This window comes from Malus sylvestris, chromosome 2 (genome assembly GCF_916048215.2).
Source record: "Malus sylvestris chromosome 2, drMalSylv7.2, whole genome shotgun sequence".
In the NCBI taxonomy this organism is placed as follows: Eukaryota; Viridiplantae; Streptophyta; class Magnoliopsida; order Rosales; family Rosaceae; genus Malus; species Malus sylvestris.
In genome coordinates this window covers 26,233,432-26,257,140 of record NC_062261.1, presented here as the reverse complement: position 1 = coordinate 26,257,140, position 23,709 = coordinate 26,233,432, and positions in this window count along the sequence as shown.

Here is a 23,709-nt window from a genome sequence, read left to right as displayed (position 1 = left end):
GAAAGGGTTCAACATACTTTGTGTCATTCGAAATTTGCTACGATCTGCCTAGAAACCTTGCCCTTATTCTCACTAACCAGGTGATGAAATGTGAAGAAGGAACTGATATTCATGCCACCAACTAGGTGATGAAATGTACAACCTGTACTATACTATCATTTGGCAACTTGCCACTCATGCCACCAACCAGGTGAAAAAGAAACTCATTTTCATGCCACTAACCAGGTGATGAAATGTACAACCCATACTCTCCTTCATACCACCAACCAGGTGATGAAATGTACAACCCATACTCTCCTTCATACCACCAACCAGGTGATGAAATGTACAACCCGTACTTTAATATCATTTGGCAACTTGCCATTCATGCCACCAACCAGGTGATGAAATGTACAACCCGTACTTTAATATCATTTGGCAACTTGCCATTCATGCCACCAACTATGTGATGAAATGTATAACCCGTACTCTACTTCATGCCACCAACCAGGTGATGAAATGTACAACCCGTACTCTAATATCATTTGGCAACTTGCTACTCATGCCACCAATTAGGTGAAGAAGGAACTCATCTTCATGCCACCAACAAGGTGATGAAATGTACAACCCGTACTCTCCTCCATGCCACCAACCAGGTGATGAAATGTACAACCCGTACTCTAATATCATTTGGCAACTTGCCATTCATGCCACCAACTATGTGATGAAATGTATAACCCGTACTCTACTTCATGCCACCAACCAGGTGATGAAATGTACAACCCGTACTCTAATATCATTTGGCAACTTGCCATTCATGCCACCAACTATGTGATGAAATGTATAACCCGTACTCTACTTCATGCCACCAACCAGGTGATGAAATGTACAACCCGTACTCTAATATCATTTGGCAACTTGCTACTCATGCCACCAATTAGGTGAAGAAGGAACTCATCTTCATGCCACCAACAAGGTGATGAAATGTACAACCCGTACTCTCCTCCATGCCACCAACTAGGCGATGAAATGTACAACTCGTACTCTAATATCATTTGGCAACTTGCCATTCATGCCACTAACCAGGTGAAGAAGGAACTCATCTTCGTGCCACCAACCAAGTGATGAAATGTGATGAAAGGTGATGAAGGAACTCACCTTCGTACCACCAACCAAGTGATGAAAGCAACCCACCATTCATTCTACCTACCAGAAGATGAGTGGTACAACTTGTACATATGAACTCCTAGCATTCATAAATAATAAAAAACCCTCAAGCTTGACAACTTAATCAAGGGAGCACTTATGCCCAATAAGAGTTATAGTCACCAACAAAGTCTTATTGCAAGCTAACAACAACTTCAGTGCATGGCATAAGAAGATCAAGCTATTCAGCCCTCTTGCATCTGCTTCAGACATTTCCCCTCTGTAACAATGGAAACACTACAGCTCGTAGAAAGCTTCACACACTCTTGATCAATACAGTGTGAAGCAAAACCAATTTCTGGTGCCAACAAGAGCTTTATCAATGAAGGGCAACCACAATTCTCAAAAGCTTTATACACTCTTGATCAAGACAGTGTGAAGCAAAACCAATTTATGGTGCCAAAAAAAGCCTCATCAAAGGAGTTCAACCATAATTCTCAAAAGCTTCACACACTCTTGATCAAGACAGTGTGAAGCAAAACCAATTTATGGTGCCAACAAAAGCTTCATCAATGAAGGGCAATTACAACTCGTAGAAAGCTTCATACACTCTTGATCAAGACTGTTCGAAGCAAATTCAATTTATATGGTTCATCCAAACCTTTGACTACTACAAGGTGTGGCTTGCATCACAATCTCTTGCTCAACAGTGTGGAAGTAAAATTTGTATATGTTGTCTCTCCCACATTTTCAAATTTCTAATTTTCCCCCAAAAAAAAAGAAATTGGGAAATTCAACAATTTTCTAGTTTTCCCCAAAAAAAAAAAGGAAATTGGGAAATTCAACAAAGCTTCACCAACAAAAGCTTCATCAATGGAGGACAACTACAAATTCTCAAAAGCTTCACACTATCTTGATCAAGATAGTGTGAAGTGTGAAGCAAAATCAATTCATGGTACCCAACAAAAGCTTCAACTCCAAAGCTTCACCTATAAAAGCTTCACCCACAAAAGCTTCACCCATAAAAGCATCACCAACAAAAGCTTCACCCACCACAAAAGCTTCACCCACAAAAGTTTCACCCACCACAAAAGCTTCACCTACAAAGCTTCAACTCCAAAGCTTCACCTATAAAAGCTTCACCCACAAAAGCTTCACCCATAAAAGCTTCACCAACAAAAGCTTCACCCACCACAAAAGCTTCACCCATAAAAGCTTCACCAGCAAAAGCTTCACCCGCAAAAGTTTCCCTCACCACAAAAGCTTCACCCACAAAAGCTTCCCCCACTACAAAAGCTTCACCCATAAAAGCTTCACCAACAAAAGCTTCACCCACAAAAGCTTCCCCCACCACAAAAGCTTCATCCACCATAAAAGCTTCACTAACAAAAGCTTCACCCACAAAAGCTTCATCCACCACAAAAGCTTTGCCCATAAAAGCTTCACCAACAAAAGCTTCACCCACAAAAGCTTCCTCCACCACAAAAGCTTCCCCCACCACAAAAGCTTCACCCATAAAAGCTTCACCCATAAAAGCTTCACCAACAAAAACTTCACCCACCACAAAAGCTTCACTTACAAAGCTTCAACACAAAAGCTTCACCTACAAAAGCTTCACACTATCTTGATCAAGATAGTGTGAAGCAAAATCAATTCATGGTACCCAACAAAGCTTCAACCTCAAAGCTTCACCTACAAAGCTTCACCTATAAAGCTTAATATATATATATATATATTTTTTTTTTTGGAAATTCGAAAATTCAAAAATTCAGAAATTTGAAAATTCAAAAATTCAAAAATTCAAAAAAAAAAAAAATTGCCTATGCCTCCTCTTCTTTGGGCCTAACAACTTTCATAACAAATATATATAAAGGAGGAGTTTTGGACTACCACTTAGAAAGGAAAATGGTGATGTTTTGTTACTTTGGAAACTTGGCTACTAGCAAGACACCTCCTTCGTCAACTCCCTCAACTGGAGACTTGAGGGACTCCTACCATATGCTATTGCACCTTGATACTTGGAAGTCTCACGACCACTCAGTGACTTGGATTTTTTCAAGTCTCCAACTGAGAAGTTTTCCTCACTCGGGAAATTAAGGGAGCACTACCTCAACCTACATGCTTCACTCACAAAGCTTCAACATACAAGCTTCAACAAAAGGAAAAATTCAAAGAACTTAGTGAAGAAGGCCTTGGTGTATTTAACACAATACGTTGAAATGAAGCAAAGCTTGTTTATTGATATCTCTGATAAGTTACAAATATGTACATATACATGAATCAAAATAAACAAACAAGAGGGAGCCTTCACACAGGTTGCTCAGGAGAAGTCTCAGCAGTCGGCAGAGCCCTAGAAAGAGGAGGCACCAGAGGGTGATTATTCGGAGCCTCAGTACTAGGCAAAACCCCAGAAGGAGGAGGCACCGAAGGTTGATCATTTGGAGCTTCATTAAGCGGTACAGCCCCAAAAGACGAAGGCAATAAATGCCTTTGGAACAAACTCACAAACCTCTGATGATCAAGTAAAATCTGAACATCAGATTCCTGTAGCTGGTCGAACTTCCTCTTCATGTTTGTAGCATAGTCATGTGCGAGTCTGTGCAATTGTTTATTCTCATGCTTGAGCCATCTGATCTCCTGTTTGAGACTTATCACTTCAGTCGCCAATGATTCAACTTAGCAGGTTTGAGCAAATAGGCGTTGGGCCATATTAGACACATAATCTGCACACTGAACACTAAGAGCCAGAGAATCCTTAACAACCAACTCATCAGACCGTTTGGAAAGTAGTCTATTATCTTTGGGAGTGAGAAGGTTCCTAGCCACCACTGTAGCGGTCATATCATTCTTCATCACAGAGTCCTCAGCGGTAAGAGGACTAGTAGGGGATAAGAATGATGGGCACCATATGTTATCTTGAGAAGGCATGACTGCCTCTTCACCAAAGTTCAAGTCAAAACGACGGTCGGATGGGCCAGACATTCTTAGGAATGGTGAAGGAGAAATGAGGTGCGATAAATCTCTGAAGTAAGGGGAAAATTCCTACAAGCAATAACTCTCTGAATGTATTTCTTGCACACAATTGGTGCCCTTATAAAAGAAAGGGCAACAAGGCCGTTGGTTCAAAAATCGAAGAGGCACCACTCTCTGGATTCCGAAGAGGCACCACTTTCCACATACAACATCAGCTCCTTAGGTACCACAGATAACTTTGCCAAAGATCTTTGACAAAGTTTAGACACATAAATTTTGAAGGTCCAACTACCCTACTATTACCCACAAGGGTAAAGGAACAACACCACTGCTTGATAACTAGAAAGTCCCTATGTGTGTCAACCTCCGTGCTCCGTAGCAAGGCAGACTGGAAAAAATGCCCAACCTTTACTCACATTCGAGAAAACACTCCCAACAAGATTGCTTGCTAAAAAATCGAAGAGGCACCGCTCTCCGAATCTAGAGAGCCAGACTCCCAAAAATATTGTTTGCTCAAAAATTGAAGAGGCACAGCCCTCCGAATCTCGAAAGCCAGACTCTCAACAGGATTACTTGCTCAAAAATCGAAGAGGCAGGTCTCTCCGAATCTCGAGAGCCAGACTCTGAACATGATTACTTGCTCAAAAATCGAAGAGGCATCGCTCTCCGAATCTCAAGAGCCAGACTCTCAACAGGATTGCTTTCTCAAAATCGAAGAGGCACCGTTCTCCAAATCTCGAAAGCCAGATCCTCGACAGGATTGCTTGTTCGAAAATCGAAGAGGCACCGCTCTCCGAACTTCGAGAGCTAGATTTCCTTGGATAAAGCTTGTCTGTAATCTTCACACGCAACATCAGCTTTCCAGATACCACAAACCACTTTTTCAAAGTGCTTTGACAAAGTTAACACACATGAATCTTGCAGCTCCTACTACATTGCTATGATCGAAAATGGTAAAGGAACAACGTTACCACTCTTTATTGGGATAATTCTTATATATGTTGACCTTATCCTCTATAGCCAGGTAGACCTGCAAAAAAAAAAAAATCTTCACATCCGAGAGGGCACTCTCAGCAGAGTCTATCGAAATACTCAGCTTATTTTCCCCCCGATAATACCTCTACAAACTAGCCACACCAGAGCAAGAATATCTCATATCATCAGGGTTAAAAAGAAGATACCACATCTGCCTGAAGAACAGATAGGGCAAGTGAGAAGGATGCAAGGAAGCATGTGGAGACAAGTGTAACAGAACATATGCCGAAACATCCACTACTTTGTCAACAACAAAAGTATCCTATATCATTAGGGTCGAACGTACTTTAGATTTGATGGACTTATTTTGACCATCAAAATCTTAAGTTGGCCTTATACTCTTGAGGAAACCAGAAAACCTTCCAGCCCAGTTCAAGAATAAGCTTGTGGAAAGTTACTTCTTCAAAAGCAAAAGTATCTCATATCATCTTTTCTCCATTTTCTTCTCCTTATTCTTGTTGTTGTTTACGACACAAGGAGAAGAAGAACAATTAACCGGAAGCCGAAGTCGAACCTCTGATCCAGTTGCTTGCTTGGAAGTCTGATTGCTTACCTTGTCTGTTACCTCTTTCGGCAAATCTCCTGGCTCGGCGACTTGAGGGACTCCTACTATAGGGTTTGTATCGCACTTGACCAAGCCTGAAACTACAAGTAAGCTTCAAGTGAAGACTGGCACTTGGTCATGTATAGAAAGGGTTTCTTTGGGCACAGGCACGTGCTGTTGCTTGACCGAAGTGTTGTAACATGATCGTGCACTAAGTTGATCTCCTCTGATGTAACCATTGCCATTAGGGGTCGGAAATTTTATCAACAACATATGTGTGGATACCATTGCCTTGAGATCATTGATGCCTATGCGTCCGAAGATGACATTGTATGCCGTTGGGCAATCAACCACCAGAAAGTTAGTGGTAATGGTAGTTGTGTAAAGGCTGGTGCGAAATATATAAGCACACAAATTAAACCCTCTTTTTATCAATTGTAGCAAAATACGTAAGTAGGGATCGTTCTAGGCCGGGGATTAGGAGGGATTGCAAAATCACTTGGAATTGACTCAAAAACGTAAAAACAAGTTTAAAACACTAACTAGACTCAAAGAATATAAAACTATAACTTAAAACACCAAAACAAACCAAAAGACTCAAAATAACACAAAAACACTCAAAACTGCCTTAAAACCACTTTCTGGGCAGTTTTGAACTCTAAACAAGATTTTGACGAAAATAGGTTTTAACTTGACTCAAAACACTTAAAAACACAAACTAACACACTTTCTAACTAATTTGACACTTGAAAACAAAGGGGGATTTGGTTTTTACGAAATTGAAAACAAAATATAAACTTGTAAATCAAAACAGATTTTAAAACGAATTTGGTTTAAATGAATGGATGGAAAGCTAGCTAAGGGGTTCATCTCCACACATGTTATACTTGCATTCAAAACGATTTCCAATTGCTTTTCAATAACCCATGAATTCTCAACGCCCCAAGTTAATTAGGTCCGCTTAAATTAACCTTCAGATTTTCCTAACGTTATTGAATTGGATGATTGCATACGACAACCCAAAGCATTCCCCACAAGTCCCCTACATGATTGCATAATAGAGATACAAGCAAGAATCATTAAGTTCTATGAAAACCATAAGCATTGACGAAGCACTTGTTACTATGATTGCATGAAACTTATGCCAAGAATTTACTTAACGCGATTGAGATCATCAACCTTTACTACTTGTGAATATAAGTCCATAACGATTAGGTGAAATTTCCTTATATCCTAGCATTCAATTTATGCATGATAATTAAGCGTGCACTCTCAACCAACACACACAAATCAATGTAATTCACATAGATAAGTAAATTGAATTCACAACTTATGAAACGCAATTAGAAGTAATCAAATCATATCGCAAGCATAAACATGTATTTCGAATCCCCCCCTAGCCAAGGGGGGGTTTAGTTCCTCATACACACAAAACAAAGAGAATTGAATTTAAACATTGAAATCAAAGGAAAAGAAACACCTAGAAATTCCAGCGACGCGAATTTGAATTGCATGAACTTCCAAGCTTCCTTCTCCTCCTCCTTGGTGCGGCAAAGGGTCTAGGGACAGGTTTAGGGCCTTAGGTGTATGGATGAATGGTTATGGAAGGATGTAGTAGTGTTTAGGGGAAGGGGATGATGCGGCAAGAACTTAAAAACTAGGGAGAAGGGTGTTTGGTGGTTGCGGCAAAGGTGTGGAGAGGTTTGGGCGAATTTCTGATTTTGTGGAGTGAATCATGTGTATGAGAGGTGGTGGCTGCTTTATATAGGCTTCTAACCCTAGGTAAATCAGGTTTAAGGCTTCTAGAAAGCCAAATCCACAAGGAAATAGGTTAAAACAATCAGAAATCCTAAGGGATAAGGGAATAAGGGTGCGGCAAAGGTCAAGGGGGGATAAGGCTTCTAGAAGGCTAGGGTGCGGCACCAATGTAGGGATTAGGGATAGGGCTTCTAGAAAGCCCCAAAACTGATAGGAAATGTAGGAAACTCACGGCAAGGAGGGAAACACTCTAGAAACTTCTCATTTGTGTCCTACAACACTTAGGAGTCCTTCCAGCATTAGGAAAACATGTCTCAATCCTCCCTTGACTTGGAATTCTTCTCCTTCTTCATCTTGGAAACCTTTCCTTCTTGGACTTGGAAATCTTTTCCTTGTAGCTGCAACTTGATGCCATTTAGGGTTTACATTTCCTACTCCAAGTAGGAAACCTTGTTCAAGTAGGGAATTCAATCTTCTAGGTTTCCCAATTCAACTAGGAAACCTAATTCACTAGGAATCATCATCTTCAAGTCTTCAATTTCGTCCATCCTCATGGCTCCAAGCATATGATCTTCATTCCAAGCTCTAATTTGCTCCAAAAGGCTCCAAAATGCTTCCCTTTGCATACTTTGCCCTTAAAACCTGAAAACACATAAAACTAGCTTAAAAGACTACTTTACTAAGGAAAAACACTATAAATGCACAAGAACAAGCTAAACTAAGGCGCATGAATATCCTCCTATCAAGGGCCGATACCAATGGTGAAAGGTAAGTGTATGTTCCCCAAAGGTTACACGATATCACTGGAGAAGCTTATCAGAGGGGAAATTGAGCGATCAAGCAAATGTTCAGCTACATGAAGTGCCCTGAATCAGCAAACATAATATTGATCGAAGCCCCCGTGTCTACCAGGATTCGTCGTACTTCAAAGTTGGCTATGTGAGCTTCCACGATCAGTGGGTCGTTATGAGGATAGATGATACCTCTTTCTTCCTCAGGGTAAAAACATATTGGATCCCAGTCAGGCTTTTGATACTTACCTCCCTTGATGTCTTCCACGTGAAACATTTGGTGGCCAGACCTTAAAGCTCGTTCACTATTTTTCATGGCCTTGTTGGAAGATTTAGATATGGGTGTGCCACCACTAATGGAATATAGCACATTCACTTGGCGTTGGTTACGGTTACCCCTTGGAGGGTGAATGAGGAATTGATCAATTTTTCCTACACGTGCCAACGCTTCAATATGATTACGAAGGGTGATACACTTCTCGCTGTCATAGCCGTTATGCTCGTGGTAGCAGTAAAACGTGCCTGTGTTCTTCGTGGGCTTGTAATCCGGGTGCCTCGGCTTTGGCTTCGATATCAAGTGTGCTATGCTAGGGTAAATGGCCACGCATGTGGCGTTCAAAGGTGTGTATGGCTCATACCTCGGGGTAGGGGCTGTCCTGACACGTGCTTGACCCACTGTGTATGCCTCATACCTGTTGGAAATGTGCCCTAAAACCAATCATATGATGATACTTTACGGACATTTCGCATGTTAAACTAACCTAGTTTAACTATAAAAGGGCAAAGATTATTGTTTGAGCCGTCTCATATAAATGTTATATGCTTAAACGATAAAGTCCAAGGAATATGTGATTGGAAGAATGTAATCTAATGAAGTTAGATTCATGAGACCATTCTTTCGTAGACACATCCTAAATGTTCCTGATCATAGGATTGCCAATTGGGCATTGACAATCCGTCAAGATCGGTACGTGCTATGTCTTCTCTCAGGGAGAGTGACTAGTCTCGAGTCATTGGTGTGTGTGACATCAAGACAAGTACGTAGGTGCTCAGTAGAGAATGAGTTCACTGAACGCGATCAATGAAGAGTTCTCATACTCATGTCACATGAGAACTCATGGTTGGAATAATGCAAAGTAGTCCTTTGACCTGAGGCATCACAGTTGTCTTGTGGTTAAGTCCTTGATCTTTGATTATGTCAAACGTCATTCCATTGGAGTGTCCACGACATCGTTGGGGTTAAGCCATTTAGCCATGGAGGCAAGTGAATGCGCAACAAGGGATCTCTAACCCTCAAACCGTTGGGGGAGAATACTCTATGATATGATTTAGAATCTCTGGCCAGAGTATGAATGAGATTTAGGAATGCGTTCCAAATCACATTCAAGGTAATCATACAAGCACACGAATCACATTGGATAGTAGACATGAATAAATAAACTATCAAACCAAACAATGTGGTCAAGAGTATTGTATTAGAGAAAGACCGTATTGCATTTGTAATCCCAAACTGAATAGGTTTTCTCTACCTCTTCTGATTAGCTTGGGTAACCATGATATGCTGCAAGGTGTCACTCATGGTTTGTGGAAGCCCTAAACGTGTGTAATCACTAAAGGGAGAATTGAAAGTAAGTTTCAATTCACAATCGATGTAAAATGGTTTTAATCGCCCACTGCCTCGCTAAAAGGAACCTAATGGATCGCACACCGTGTAAGGTGGAGATTGAAGAAACAATGGAGATGAGTAAGAATGATTAAATGGTTTAATCATTTATTTATGGCAAGGATTAATTAATATGTTAATTAATCAAACGAATAAGTTCGTTAAAGACCTCGGGATAGTTTTGGACCTTAAGGCCCAATGGGCTTCGAACGTCAAGCCCATTAACTTAAGTTGTATGACAACTTAAAGAATAATGATTCACAAAGGCCCAATTAGTCCAAAATATCCTAATGGCCGGCCATATTGTTTAGGGTAGTGAACTTGGACTTATTTACAAGTTTGCCACTCAAGTGAATAAAGGTATAAATATGACTTTATAGCCAAAATTCATAAGGGTTTGTTTTGGAGAAAATTGGAGAGAACATGTCTCTCCATTTCTCTCTAAAGAGGCCGGCTACCTTGGGGGTGCATCTTGCAATCCCACTACTCCAAGGTCACTCATTTCTTCTCCAATCTCTCCTTGGTGAAGAGACTTAGAGGTTCCCTATTTTGGGAACTTGGAGAAACCTATTCATCCATCCAAATCCATAGATTTATTATGCAAGGAATGAAGGCCCTCTCTTTGGGTGATTAGCCTTTGCTTATGCAAAGAGGAATCTACAAAGGTACAATTTCAACTCACTTTGTTTTCAGTTGAGTTTTGGTTCACCAATCTACTAGGCTTTGAATTTCTTGGTTAATGTTTTGTTTTTAAGTGCATGCTAGCATGATTCCGCCTTTAATTGTTAATTGCATGCTTATTGATGTTGCTTAAATGAACATGTTTTCCCTAAAATATTCCTTCAAGTGGTATCAGAGCCTAGGTCTAGTAGTTGGTGAATCCTTTTGTGTTTTGTAGTTCATAGTTTGTGATTTAAAAGTTGTAATATGTTACAAGCTTTATTCTTGTTTCTTTGAATGTAAATTTTGTTAGAAAATTTGCCATCTCAAATGTTGTAGATGTAGTTCATATGAGCATGAATATTGGAGCTAAAATTTGGTGCCATGACTTTGGGGATTTTCGGCCAAATCCATAGGGTGGATTTTTGGGTTCTTGTTTGACTTGTTAAAAGTGTTTTAAGGTGACTTTTGGAACCCCTATGTACCCTAGTTTGGTTAGATGTTATTTCCCTAAAGTTTGAATGTTTTTGGATGGAAAAAAGTTCATGGAAAAATTTTGGGTTTTTCATGAATGTTCTTCATTGTTCTTGACATTTTTGCCAAGAACAAAAAGGTTTGTGTGTTGATTCAAAGTTTTGATTTATTTCATAAAGTTTATGTTTTATGCATTTTCAAATGTTTAAATGTTTTAGATATTTGTTTAAATGGCAATAGAAATAATGGTGGGTGTGAAAGGATTAAAACCCTTTCACACACACCACTTGTGCACTTGCATGCTTTATGTCAAACTACAAATCAACACACACATCACTCCATTTCTTCTTCCAAAACCGGCCCTCCCTCAAGTGGGAGTACTTTTGGGGCTTTTATGCAATTACATAAAGTTTTGATACTTTTGTGTATTTGCACTTTGGCCCAAAAGTTTACGTTTTTACGTTAAGGTCCAAAAACGCTAAAGGACAAATTGTTTTGCTCCTTTAATGAAGTTTTTGCATTGATTAAATTTTGGGTTCTAGTGTAATTGCATGAAGTAGTGGACTTTTGTGTCTTTACAAAGTGACCCCAAAAGTTTTGCAATATAGCCCAAAAGTTGAGGTTAATTGCTTTATGGCCCAAAAGTTGTGGTTATTGCATATTGGCCCAAATTAAGTAGAGAACAAAATTGTTTTGTCTCTTTAAATGAGAATTGGATTTTCATTTTGTTTAGCTCCATTTAAATCAATTTTATGGATACAAAAACCAAATGAAAATGTTGCATTCAATTTAATTAGTTAAAGTGTTAATTAATTAAAGGGTGATTATGAACCTTAGCCTAATATAATTGAGCTATGTGATAGGCCGTTTCAAATTTGTTTGAACCATGGGAATGTGTAGATTAGATTTTGGTTGTAATTTGATTTGATCAAATGTTGTAAAAGGGCTTAAGCTCTTCTTTACTTTAAAGTAATTTGTTATATGCAAATGTTGTAATGAGCATAAGCTCACCTTTACTTTGAAGTACTTCTTTCTTGCTTTATTTGATATGCATGAAAATGAAGTAGTTGGGTCCAACGCCCCTAAGACAACACGCCTTAATGTGATTAAACGCGTAACTAAAATCAATCACCATCCCTAGACCAAGATTCAACACAAGGCTCGTGTTGAATCTAAACAAAGGTTCATAGTCATCCTAAGGCCCTAAGGCAACTATATAGTCCATCAAATGAATGCAAAGCTTATGTTAGTAGTATCATATACTCTTGCTTTAAAAACCGTTTTATAAGCATAGTGGGAGTATTATATACAACTAAAAACAATCAAATGGACCAATAGTTGTAATAGGACCAAAATTGTTTTAATATAGATTAAAATGTATGTTTATATGTGATGAGACCTAAAACCCTCAACCAAACCATTATTAAGTTGATAAGCGTGAGAGTGCTTAGAACACTCTTTCGTAGGCCTTCCACCGTGGTGGGATCCAATCGTTTATGACTTGTACACCGGCTTCACCCTATCATGGGGGAGTACAAAGTGCATGCTTATACTCAGGAGGAATCCATATACATATGATGAGGTGAGTGTAGGCAACGAGGATGGCCGACATCGTATCATCGTGAGGCTATTCTTGAACCCCTTCACGAACTAAGCATGGTGGGAATGACTTAACTAAGTGCAATGGAGCCAACATCATATCATTGTGAGGTGACATTCTCTAGAGGCCAAATAAGATGGGTACTTGCATTAGTTGCAAATGAGTAAGCGTACTCTCTCATTATTATTAATGCTAGCCAACATCATATCATTGTGAGGTGGGCTTGGTAATAGTGAGCCTCCCATACCCTACTAGGAGTTTCATCCAAAACTCTCGAATTCCAATGAGGGATATGGAATTTGCCAAAAATAGTGGGTGGTGCTATTTGATTTAAAGACCCGAATCAAATGGCTTAAAATCAATCAATTTATATTCGTTATGTATTTGTTTACCAATATATTTGCAAACGCTATCCAACACTTGACAAAGAAAAGCCGAATGCTTTAGTTTCCGGACTTGGTAACACAATCCTAAAGATTGTCTTAAATGGATTGTATATGTACCTAAGTAGTCTCATCCTCAAAATCGTTCTATTGGTAATGTATCATTGAAAGAACATGTTAGATAAGTCTATCATGAAGAGGACAACACAAACAACCAATGCTTAATCCTTTGTTAAATGAACAAAGGAACTTACGAAGATTAGCATAATGACAAGGACACTTTTAGTATTATTAGTTCTTCACTTACAAATCGTTGTATGAAGAAATAATAGTTGCTTTGAACAACCCTTAGCCAATGCAAACACTAGTGCTTGTTTCTTTGTTAAATGAACAAAGAACTTGAGAAGAAAGCACAAAGGCATGGACACTTAATGTGCCATGATTCTTCAATTACAAATTGTTGTATGAAGAAATGAGAGTTGCCTTGTACAACTCTTGAAGGTTTGTAATTATGTTTAGAACATAATGGTTGGTTGACAAAAATAGTCCATTAACATGGACTTATGATGATTTTGAATCATTGAGTGTTGAAGTGATAAACCACTTAACGAGACGGAAACTAGGCAAGGACTTCACCTTTGTGTCCCTATCCTTATGGTTCACTAAGTTTATTGTAAACTATGTAGTGTACAATAACCACATGCTCTCCAAAATGTTTGATGTGTATAACACAATTGAAATAAAGTTTCAAGAGAGATAGTGGGAGTTTAGGGACCATGACTATTGTAGTCAAAGGAGAAGTCAAATGAAGAAGATAAAATTAACTCCAAGGGAACAAACTTTCTTTATGAAAGGATAGACATTGGAAGGGGTATTTGCAAGAAATGTCTTGCAAGTGTCAAGAACACACCTTTCGAAGGTGTTGTAAATTGTTCTTGAAAAGTTCAAAATAGTTGGTTCTTCTACTTGAATGCTTGATTCCGTATTAGTAACTATGTTTTACAATCGTTGTAAAAGTGTGGCTAATAAGAAGTAGAAGATTAATGAGAGAAGAGAAAGTACTTCACATTCGAAACGTGAATCAAATGTAGATCTCTGCGAAAGCAGATGGTACTTACTTCCTCATATGAACTACGAAAGAAATTGGAAAAACGTAGATTGTCTTTATGTTCCAATTTTAAGGAACTAAATTCCGTCACTATGTGAAATGGATAAATGTTTTGTTTGACAAAACATTGTTCTTTATTAATGAATGATTAGATTATTGTAATCTAATTAATTATCTCTATAGTAGAGATGATATGGTAGTGTTAACTGTTTAGAATATAATGATGCTTAAAACCCAAAAGGTTGCAAGGTAGTGACTAATCCCAACTAAAGTTGTGATACCTCTAAAACATAAATTACGAGTTGGTCATAGATGGACGCTTTGGATCGTTAGATCCGGATCCAATACCTTCTTGTTAAAATTGTATAGAGGCGAAATTTTTGAATCTTTATTCTTTTGGAAAGAAGAAAGAATCACAAAGTTGTTGAGGTTAATTCACTTAGATGTTAGTGGCATTTGTCCACAACATAATACTACTCATGTTGGATGACATTCACCGAAGATCACTCTCGGTTGGACTATAGTTTATTTTGAATAAACACAAGTCCGAATACTTTGCAAAATGTTTCAAAGAATTCAAGAAATGTAAGTTGATGAGTAAGACATCTAAAGTATTTACCTCCTTAGATTTGATCCAAGGAAAGGTAACACTTTAGATGAGTTTCCTTGAAAGATATCAAGGAAAATAGCATCAAAAGATGATGGATTTCTCCATTAGGAGAAGAACGAACTCGAATAAGATTTAGTTCGTTGGATGTTATCTATTACCCATATATAGGATATATACTTCTAAAACAATATGATTGTCAATTAGAAGATCTTCCAAATTTTTTCATGACTCCATAAGATGTAGTTGGAAAGAAAAAACAAATCTTAAAACATGTTAAGATTTGGGGTTGTGTGCTAATAAGCAATATTTGTTTGATAACAATCTTGTAGGATATCCTTAAATTAACTTTTGGATATCGCTTCTATAAACCAACTAACAAATGTTGTTTTGTTGGGTAGTTCATTGTAATCCTACAATGTGATTTGCCTAAATGCAAATGAACGAGAGATAGAACTCAAAGAATAGGTTCTTTGAGAGACAAGATAGTAATCAACAAATATAACAACCTAGTTCCTATACCACAAGCTCCAAGGTAGTCGATAAGGATTTATAAACCGTCTCAGTTGAATGGTTTGAACTTTATGACTATGTCATAGAGTTGCACCACTTAATTCGAAAGAAATAAGAATGAAAATCCTTATGACTACATTGAGTGTATATATGACATATACTCAAGGAAATGGTAAAAGTACCATTTGACCCGAAATAATGAAACCTTCATAAGCTCATTGGTAGCTTAAGGTAACTACAATCAAAAGGATGGTTGACTTTGAAGAAGCCATTTTTGACGTAGTCTTGGTTTCAATTAATTCGAAGATAGCTAGCTACAACTAAATGGTGATTCAATGTTTGGACATAATATGGGTTTCCGAAACCATTATTAAGATAGTCTTAATAATATATGTCTAAAACTATGAATCACAAGACATGTAAGATGTAGAGATCCATCCATCATGGATCTTAGCAAGCTAGTGGGAGCTATAAGCGTCTTATGAGAGAAAGGTCAAATCGTTTGCTTTCTCATAAAGATGTAAATGAATCTTTTGTTTACTAGGTTTACAAAAGATTAGTGGGAGTTAATCATATTCCTAAATTTGTATATATATATATATATATAAATATATATGTGATATGTATGAATATATATATGATATATTAATTTTGGAAATGAAAAGAATATTTCTTCGTTAAAGTTATGACTTTAAGCATTCTATAACGATAGAATGTATATGGGAGACATAGTCTATATACATGGGATGGAAATCTATATTGATAGATTTCAAGATATAATTTGATTATATCAATCCCTAATAATAGACAAAAAGTTGCTAGGAAGTTTCTCATATGATGATAAACTTCAATTAGAAGGATGACTCTAGTGTGACTAGCAAGTTGCCCTTCTCAAAGGGAACGTGCCCTTTTAACTCCCAAAGAAATAATGCGTAAATAGAATCCTTTATGCATACGCACAAAGGTGATTTATGTATTTCATATTGTATGAAAAACATTGATATGAGTTGTACCTAGAACGGTACAAGATGATATCAGTGCAAGCCCAGGATCAGAACCATGGCAACTGTCAAGTGAGTCCTTAAGTATTTAAGAAATACTAAAGGATAAATTCCTCAAAGATCGAGGAAGAATTAGAGTAACATAATGGAAGCGTAAATGTATTAGATTATGAATCTAATCCATCATTGGATGTTTCTTCATTATGAATGAAGAGATAAACATATATCTCTTTATTATGACTAAAGAGATATTTGGATGGAAACATTAAAGTAATGACTTTAGTGTGTTCCATTATGAATGCAAAATATATTGCCATATAGAAGTTTGCAACAATGTTGTTTGGATGGGAAAGTTCATTTAGTGAACTCTCTATTCGGTTCCAACCAGAAAATGTATCTAGTGTACTGACACTATGACACTAATGGGGCGATAGCTCAAGCCTGGGAATCAAGGTCTCATCAAGATCCGAACTCATATGAGATACTGAACCACATGATTGAGAATCATGTATAGTGGTGACGTCGTTATTCTCAAGGTTGCTTCTATGGATAACATATAGATATCCATTGTCTAGGCCTACTATTCAGCCATTTATGAAATGACTACAGAAGAGGTATCATCACTGATGACCAAGCTGATTGGCTCTAGTGCAAGTGGGAGATTGTTGGAAATGTGCCCTAAAACCAATCATATGATGATACTTTACGGACATTTCGCATGTTAAACTAATCTAGTTTAACTATAAAGGGCAAAGATTATTGTTTGAGCCGTCTCATATAAATGTTATATGCTTAAACGATAAAGTCCAAGGAATATGTGATTGGAAGAATGTAATCTAATGAAGTTAGATTTATGACACCATTCTTTCGTAGACACATCCTAAATGTTCCTGATCATAGGATTGCCAATTGGGCATTGATAGTCCGTCAAGATCGGTACGTGCTATGTCTTCTCTCAGGGAGAGTGACTAGTCTCGAGTCATTGGTGTGTGTGACATCAAGACAAGTACGTAGGTGCTCAGTAGAGAATGAATTCACTGAACGTGATCAACGAAGAGTTCTCATACTCATGTCACATGAGAACTCATGGTTGGGATAATGCAAAGTAGTCTTTTGACCTGAGGCATCACAGTTGTCTTGTGGTTAAGTCCTTGATCTTTGATTATGTCAAACGTCATTCCATTGGAGTGTCCACGACATCATTGAGGTTAAGCCACTTAGCCATGGAGGCAAGTGAATGCGCAACAAGGGATCTCTAACCCTCAAACCGTTGGGGGAGAATACTCTATGATATGATTTAGAATCTCTGGCCAGAGTATGAATGAGATTTAGGAATGCGTTCCAAATCACATTCAAGGTAATCATATAAGCACACGAATCACATTGGATAGTAGACATGAATAAATAAACTATCAAACCAAACAATGTGGTCAAGAGTATTGTATTAGAGAAAGACCGTATTGCATTTGTAATCCCAAACTGAATAGGTTTTCTCTACCTCTTCTGATTAGCTTGGGTAACCATGATATGCTGCAAGGTGTCACTCATGGTTTGTGGAAGAAAAATACATGAGAACTTCTGTCACACTTTAACAATTAGTAGGGGAAGGATCAGCCATGGAGGAAAGGATTGCAGTGGTGGATTCTGAAATTCAAAGATTGGAAGAGCAGCATTTTTCTTTAAAGGCTGGGAAGATGAACCTAGCCAATCATCTTTGCAAGAAGATAGAAGAAGTGGAAAAGGTTAACTAGGAAGTCAAAGATTCTGAAGCCCAACTTGCCAACAACATGTATTTAGATGGCAGGATTTTTACTATTATGCAAACCTACTATTCTAGATAGCTGCTTTGGCTAAAGATGTAAAACTGTTAGGTTAGGGTCTTTGTAATGTTCTTCTGAAATGAAATGAATCTCTTCTTCATCTTTACTTGTCTTATTACTTTTTGAAACTTTAACTGTAGTAAACTGACTTTTAACTTTCTTTAACATGCTCAAATTTCCTCGATATAACAATATCTGACATCCCACAAAGTTGGGTGATATCTCTTTTAAAACTTAACATTGACTGGATGCCTTTGCAAGTTTCCTTCCAAATCTGCCAAGTAATATCCCCCTCTATCTAATACTTGGTTGATAATGAAAGGGCCTTCCTAAGTAGGACTCCACTTCTTAAAGCCTCTGACTTGAGCTTCTAAAGGAAAAATTGCCTTCCATACTAATTCTCCTTCCTTGAAGGTTTTCAATATCACCTTCTTATTGTATGTTTAAGGCAAAAGCTCTCTTCCCTTCTTGAATTTTGTTTGAAGCTTCAATTCGGGATACATCCAGATCTTTAACTTCTTGGCATATAGCTTGAATGTATTCTTCACTGTGTATCCCAAACTGGTTTTGAATTCTAATAGAGCTCACATTATTTTCCATAGGTAGTACAACATCTTACCTGAAGGTTAAGGCACAAGGAATAATTCCAGTTCCTGCCCTCTTGGAGGTTTTGTAAGCCTACAAAGTGTCTCCTAACTTCTCATGCCATTTCTTCGGACTATCTGCTACCATTTTTTTTACAATATTTGCCAAGATCTTATTATTGGCCTCTACTTAACCATTTGATTGGGGGTAGTAGGGACTGGACTGGATCATCCTTATCTTGAACTTACTTGCAAATTCCTCTACTTCTTTTGAAATAAAAGATGGCCCACGGTCTGTAACAATTGTCTCAGGCACCCCATATCTATGTAAGATCTTGATTTTAATGAACTTCTTGACAGCAGTTGAAGTGATAGTCTTTACAGCTGAAGCTTCTACCTACTTGGTAAAGTAATCTGTTGCCACAATTATGAATGTTTGTCCCTTACTAAAAGCTGGATAAATTTGCCCGATGAAGTCCATTGCCCATCATCTGAAAGGCCAAGGCTTCACCACATGATTCAAGGGTACTATGGGTACATGTTTGAGAAGTCCGTGCCTTTAACATTCTTCACACCTTCGGGCATAAGCCTTGCAATCCTTCTCTATCTCGGGCCAGAAATAGCCATATCTTCTGAGCAACCATTGCATCTTAGTTCCAGCTTGATGTGCTCCACATATCCCTTCAGCACCTCGACATTAATTTTATTGACTTTTCTTGGCCCATGCACTTCAACAAAATACCATCTGAAGTCTTCCTTAGCATACACTCATCACACATCTCATAATTAGTTGCTTGTTGTGTATTTTTCTTACTTGTGGGGAAAGAAGGATCTTTCAAGTACTGAGTAATAGACATTCTCTAACCTTTTATCTCTGGTTCTTTAGTCATCACATCTAGGTTGAATCCTCTTTCAAAGATAGAAGAATGATTCCTCATTTGTACTTCCACATCTACCTCGAACCTTTTTTCTTGGATCTGTGCTCTAAAAGCTATCTATGCCATTTCATTGGCAATGGAATTTGATTCTCTGGGGATCTGGTTGACTGATACTTCAGCACCCCAATAGCTTAATAGCTGTGTTGTTGCTAAATAATAACCAGCCATGGTGATGTGTTTGCACTTGTATTCCCTATTCAGCTGATTGATTACCAGCTTTGAATCTCTAAACAGTTCAACTTTAGTTACCCCCAACTCTATCAAGATTTCCAGGCCAATTATCAGTGCCTCATACTCTGTCTGATTGTTGGTAGTATCTTAATAATCCAGGAGGAAGGAATAACAGTGGTGAACACCCTTGGGATCAATAATGATGATCCTAGCTCCAGCAGCGTTTTGAGTACAAGATCCATCAAAATACAACCTCAAAGGAGTGATCCAGAGGCTGGTTATTCTCTTTGCTTCTTGTTGAATCCATTCCTCCTTGCTCGATGAGGTTTTGCTTGGTGGGATCTAAATGCTGGCCATTTCTAGAGCTCTTGGGATGTTGATAAGTTCTTCTTGGGATCCTTGGTGCTTTGCCAAGAAGTCTGCAATTGCATGCCCCTTTATTACTCTTTAAGGCACATATTGAAGACTGAATTCGGATAGTGCTAGTATCCACTTTCTAATCCTTCCAGTTAGCATTAGTTTTGATGGCATGTATTTGATTACATTTGTCTTGGCAATAATGTGGATATGGCAAGGCAACATATTGCAGGCAGTGAAGTACAGAGCCAAACACATCTTCTCCACTGGGGTATATCTTATTTCTACCTCAGTAAGGATTTTACTAAGGTAGTATATTGCTTGCTCTTTCCCACCTTCATTGTTTTGGGCCAACAAGCTTTCTATTGACTTTTCAGAGGCAGAAATATAAAGCTTTAAAGGCTTTCCTCTTTAAGGTGGCATGAGAACTGGTGGAGAGGCCAAGTAAGTCTTTATTCTATCAAAGGCCTCTTAGTGTGGTGGGCCCCACTCAAATTATTCTTTATCTTTCAATCTTAACAGGAGAGTCAACGACTGAATCTTGTTTACCAAGTTAGCAATCAATCTCCTTAGGAAGTTGATTTTTCCTAGCGGCCTTTGCAGTTGTACTTTATTAGTGGGAGGAGGTGATTCCATAATTGCCTAAGCTTTATTTTTGTCTACCTTTACCCCTCTTTGATGAACAAGGAATCCCAAAAAGTTGCCGATCTTACCCCAAAAGCACATTTCTTAGGATTCATTTTCAACTTATGGGTCCTTATTCTTACCAAGGCTTGCCTAAGGTTTACTAAGTGTTGTTCTTCAGTTTTAGACTTCACCATAATGTCATCAATGAATACTTCCATGCTATGGCTGATTAAGTCATGAAAAATGGCATTCATTGCTTTTTGATAAGTTGCACCAACATTTTTTAGTCCAAATGGCATTACTAAGTATTCATAGGCTTCAACATGTCTTGGGCATCTAAAAGCTATCTTATGTATAACTTCTTTAGCCATTTTTATCTGATTATAACTAGCATTTCCATCCATGAAAAATAGAACTTTGTGTTTTGCAACTGCATCTATGGTTAAGTCAGCCATGGGCATGAAGTATTCCTTTTAAGGCATGGCTCCATTAATGTTTCTATAGTCAATACAACACCGAATTGCACTAGTTATAGCTTTTAATACAAGTACAATGTTGGCTAACCACTCAACATACTTGGCAGGCCTAATAAATTTAGCCTTCACCAACCCTTCAATCTCTTATTTGACCTTTTCTTCTATCTCTTTTGACATTCTTCGTGGTGCTTTCTTTACAGGTTTATATCCTTCCTTAATAGGCATCCTGTGTTCTACTAAGGTTGAATCTAAACCTGGTATTTCAATATAATGCCAAGCAAAACAATCTTTAAACTTGTGTAGAAGGCTAACTATTTTTGCCCGATCTTCTGTTTCCAACAGGCCATTGATTGGTATAGGCCTTAGATCATCCTTAGTTCCCAAATCTATGGTTTCTAAAGGGTCTTGTACATAAAAATTCAACTGACTCTGGGCCTTCGAGCATGTCATCGGGCCAATCTAAGTCATATATACACTCAACCATGTCTGCCACTATTTCTTTCTCAAAAAACTATTCTCCTTATGTGTTATGGCTGCTTGAAACTTCTTTCTTGGCTAAGCTCTCCCTTTCTTGCTTTCTTTCTCTCCCATACACCAACAATTTCTTGATTAAGGACCTAGCTGCAACTACTTGGTCATTTCTTCTTTGTTCTGACATTACTAGCATTGGGGAGCTGGGACGATATGGGGTTTATCCCATTCTTCCCTAGTGAGAAACAATCCTTTTTCCAAGAGCTTTTAGGCCATCAACTTAGTCAGGTGGCCATTCTAATCATCTCTTAAGCACTTTAGAATCCTAACACTGGGATTATAAAAGCTGGCTTCTGTAAAATTGGCTGTAGGGAGAAATGGTTGTGATTCAGCCTCTACCATCTCCAAAAATCCCGGTCCCATGGCCTCTACCTCATGGTAAACAACTACTTGTTGATGTAGGGTGAAGGGCACATAGAGACTTTGGTGAATCCAATCTCTACCAAGCAAGGCTTCATAAGTAGAGCTACTGTCCACCATAAAGAATGCTAGCATGATTTGCTTGGACCCTAAGTCAACTTCCTAGGGAAATATCCCATGAGTTCTAGTAATGGCTCCATAAAAGCTAAAGACTATTAGGCCAGTAGGAATAAGATCATCTTCACTTCTCCCTAACCTCTTCATTTGTTTCATTGGAAGTACATTGACCACAACTCCTCCATCAATCAAAACCCTCTTGAAGGGTACTCCCTCTAGATGAGCAGTTACATATATAGGTTGGACATGGTTAGCTAAGGCTATACTTGGTTAACTAAAGACCATTATGTTCGAATACATTATCTCGAGCTTCTTCCTTGAGAGTTTGAGCAAACCTATCTGGTTGGATTTATTTTTTTCCTGCTTCTTCAACACTAACATGTGCCATTATAAGTTCTGTTGCCAAGTAATCACCCTCCATTCTGGTAGGCTAATCAGGTTTGGCCCAAAACATGGCAGATAGTACATATGTCATGTTTACGTGGAAGTTGCTAGGTCTAGGAAAATCATCCTTCATACCTCTAACATGGTATGTAAACTCATATAACCAAGCCTGTGCTTCTTTTGGTAACATTAGTTCAGGCAATTCTTCTTCCTTAGTTCTACCAAAGTTTGGCACTTGCCCTGGGATCTCACAAAGGGTTTCAAACAACAAAGGTGAGGGTATTCCTCTCTCAGGTGAAATAGTTCCAAAATAAATTGGTTATGGACTCTATCTTGGGGTTGGCATCGTTATCATATCTTCTTGAGATCTCCTTAAGATTCTGTACTTTCCAGGATAAGGGTTTTCTGGCACATGATCTCCCTGTCCCTTAGTCTTGCTATTAGCTCTTTATACCTCATTTTTACTTCTCCATTGAAGTTGATTTCTTCCCCTATGAGGCACAATTTCAAACTTCACACTCTCAAAGGTTGCTGACGTAGCAGAAATTTTTAATGACTTCATATGGGCTTTATGTTACCTTTGGACTCTCCTGATCATAAAAGCTCCCATTTCTTTTATTGGTTTTCCATCATTCCCCACTACATACCATTTCTGCTCGAGTCGGGCAGAATCCTTCTTAGTAACTGGGGATATTAGGTTCTTTGTTCTTCCTTTCATTCTGACATCACTATAACTTGGTTGGGGATGCTTTACATCCATCCATTTTGGCATTTTGGTCTCTCTATCATCCACTTCTTCTGAGGCTTCATAATTTCTGAATACCTTGGACAAACCTTTTGGTTTAGAGTCATCTCCTAACCTCTGGAAGTCATTTTTAGAGGTTTTCTTCTCAGTTGCCCGCCAGCTTCCTGCTTTTCTGTCTCTCTTTTCCTGATCATTTCTTGATTGATAATAGCTCTTGATGCTGGCACTTCTAGCTCACATTCACATTGGCACTCGCTAGACAACACCACCTCTTTGACTATGGCTGCTTTGGGTTTCTTGGGCAACTTAATAACTCATTCTATAGGTTTGTCAACTTGCCTCCTCTCTATTTTCACTTTCTAAC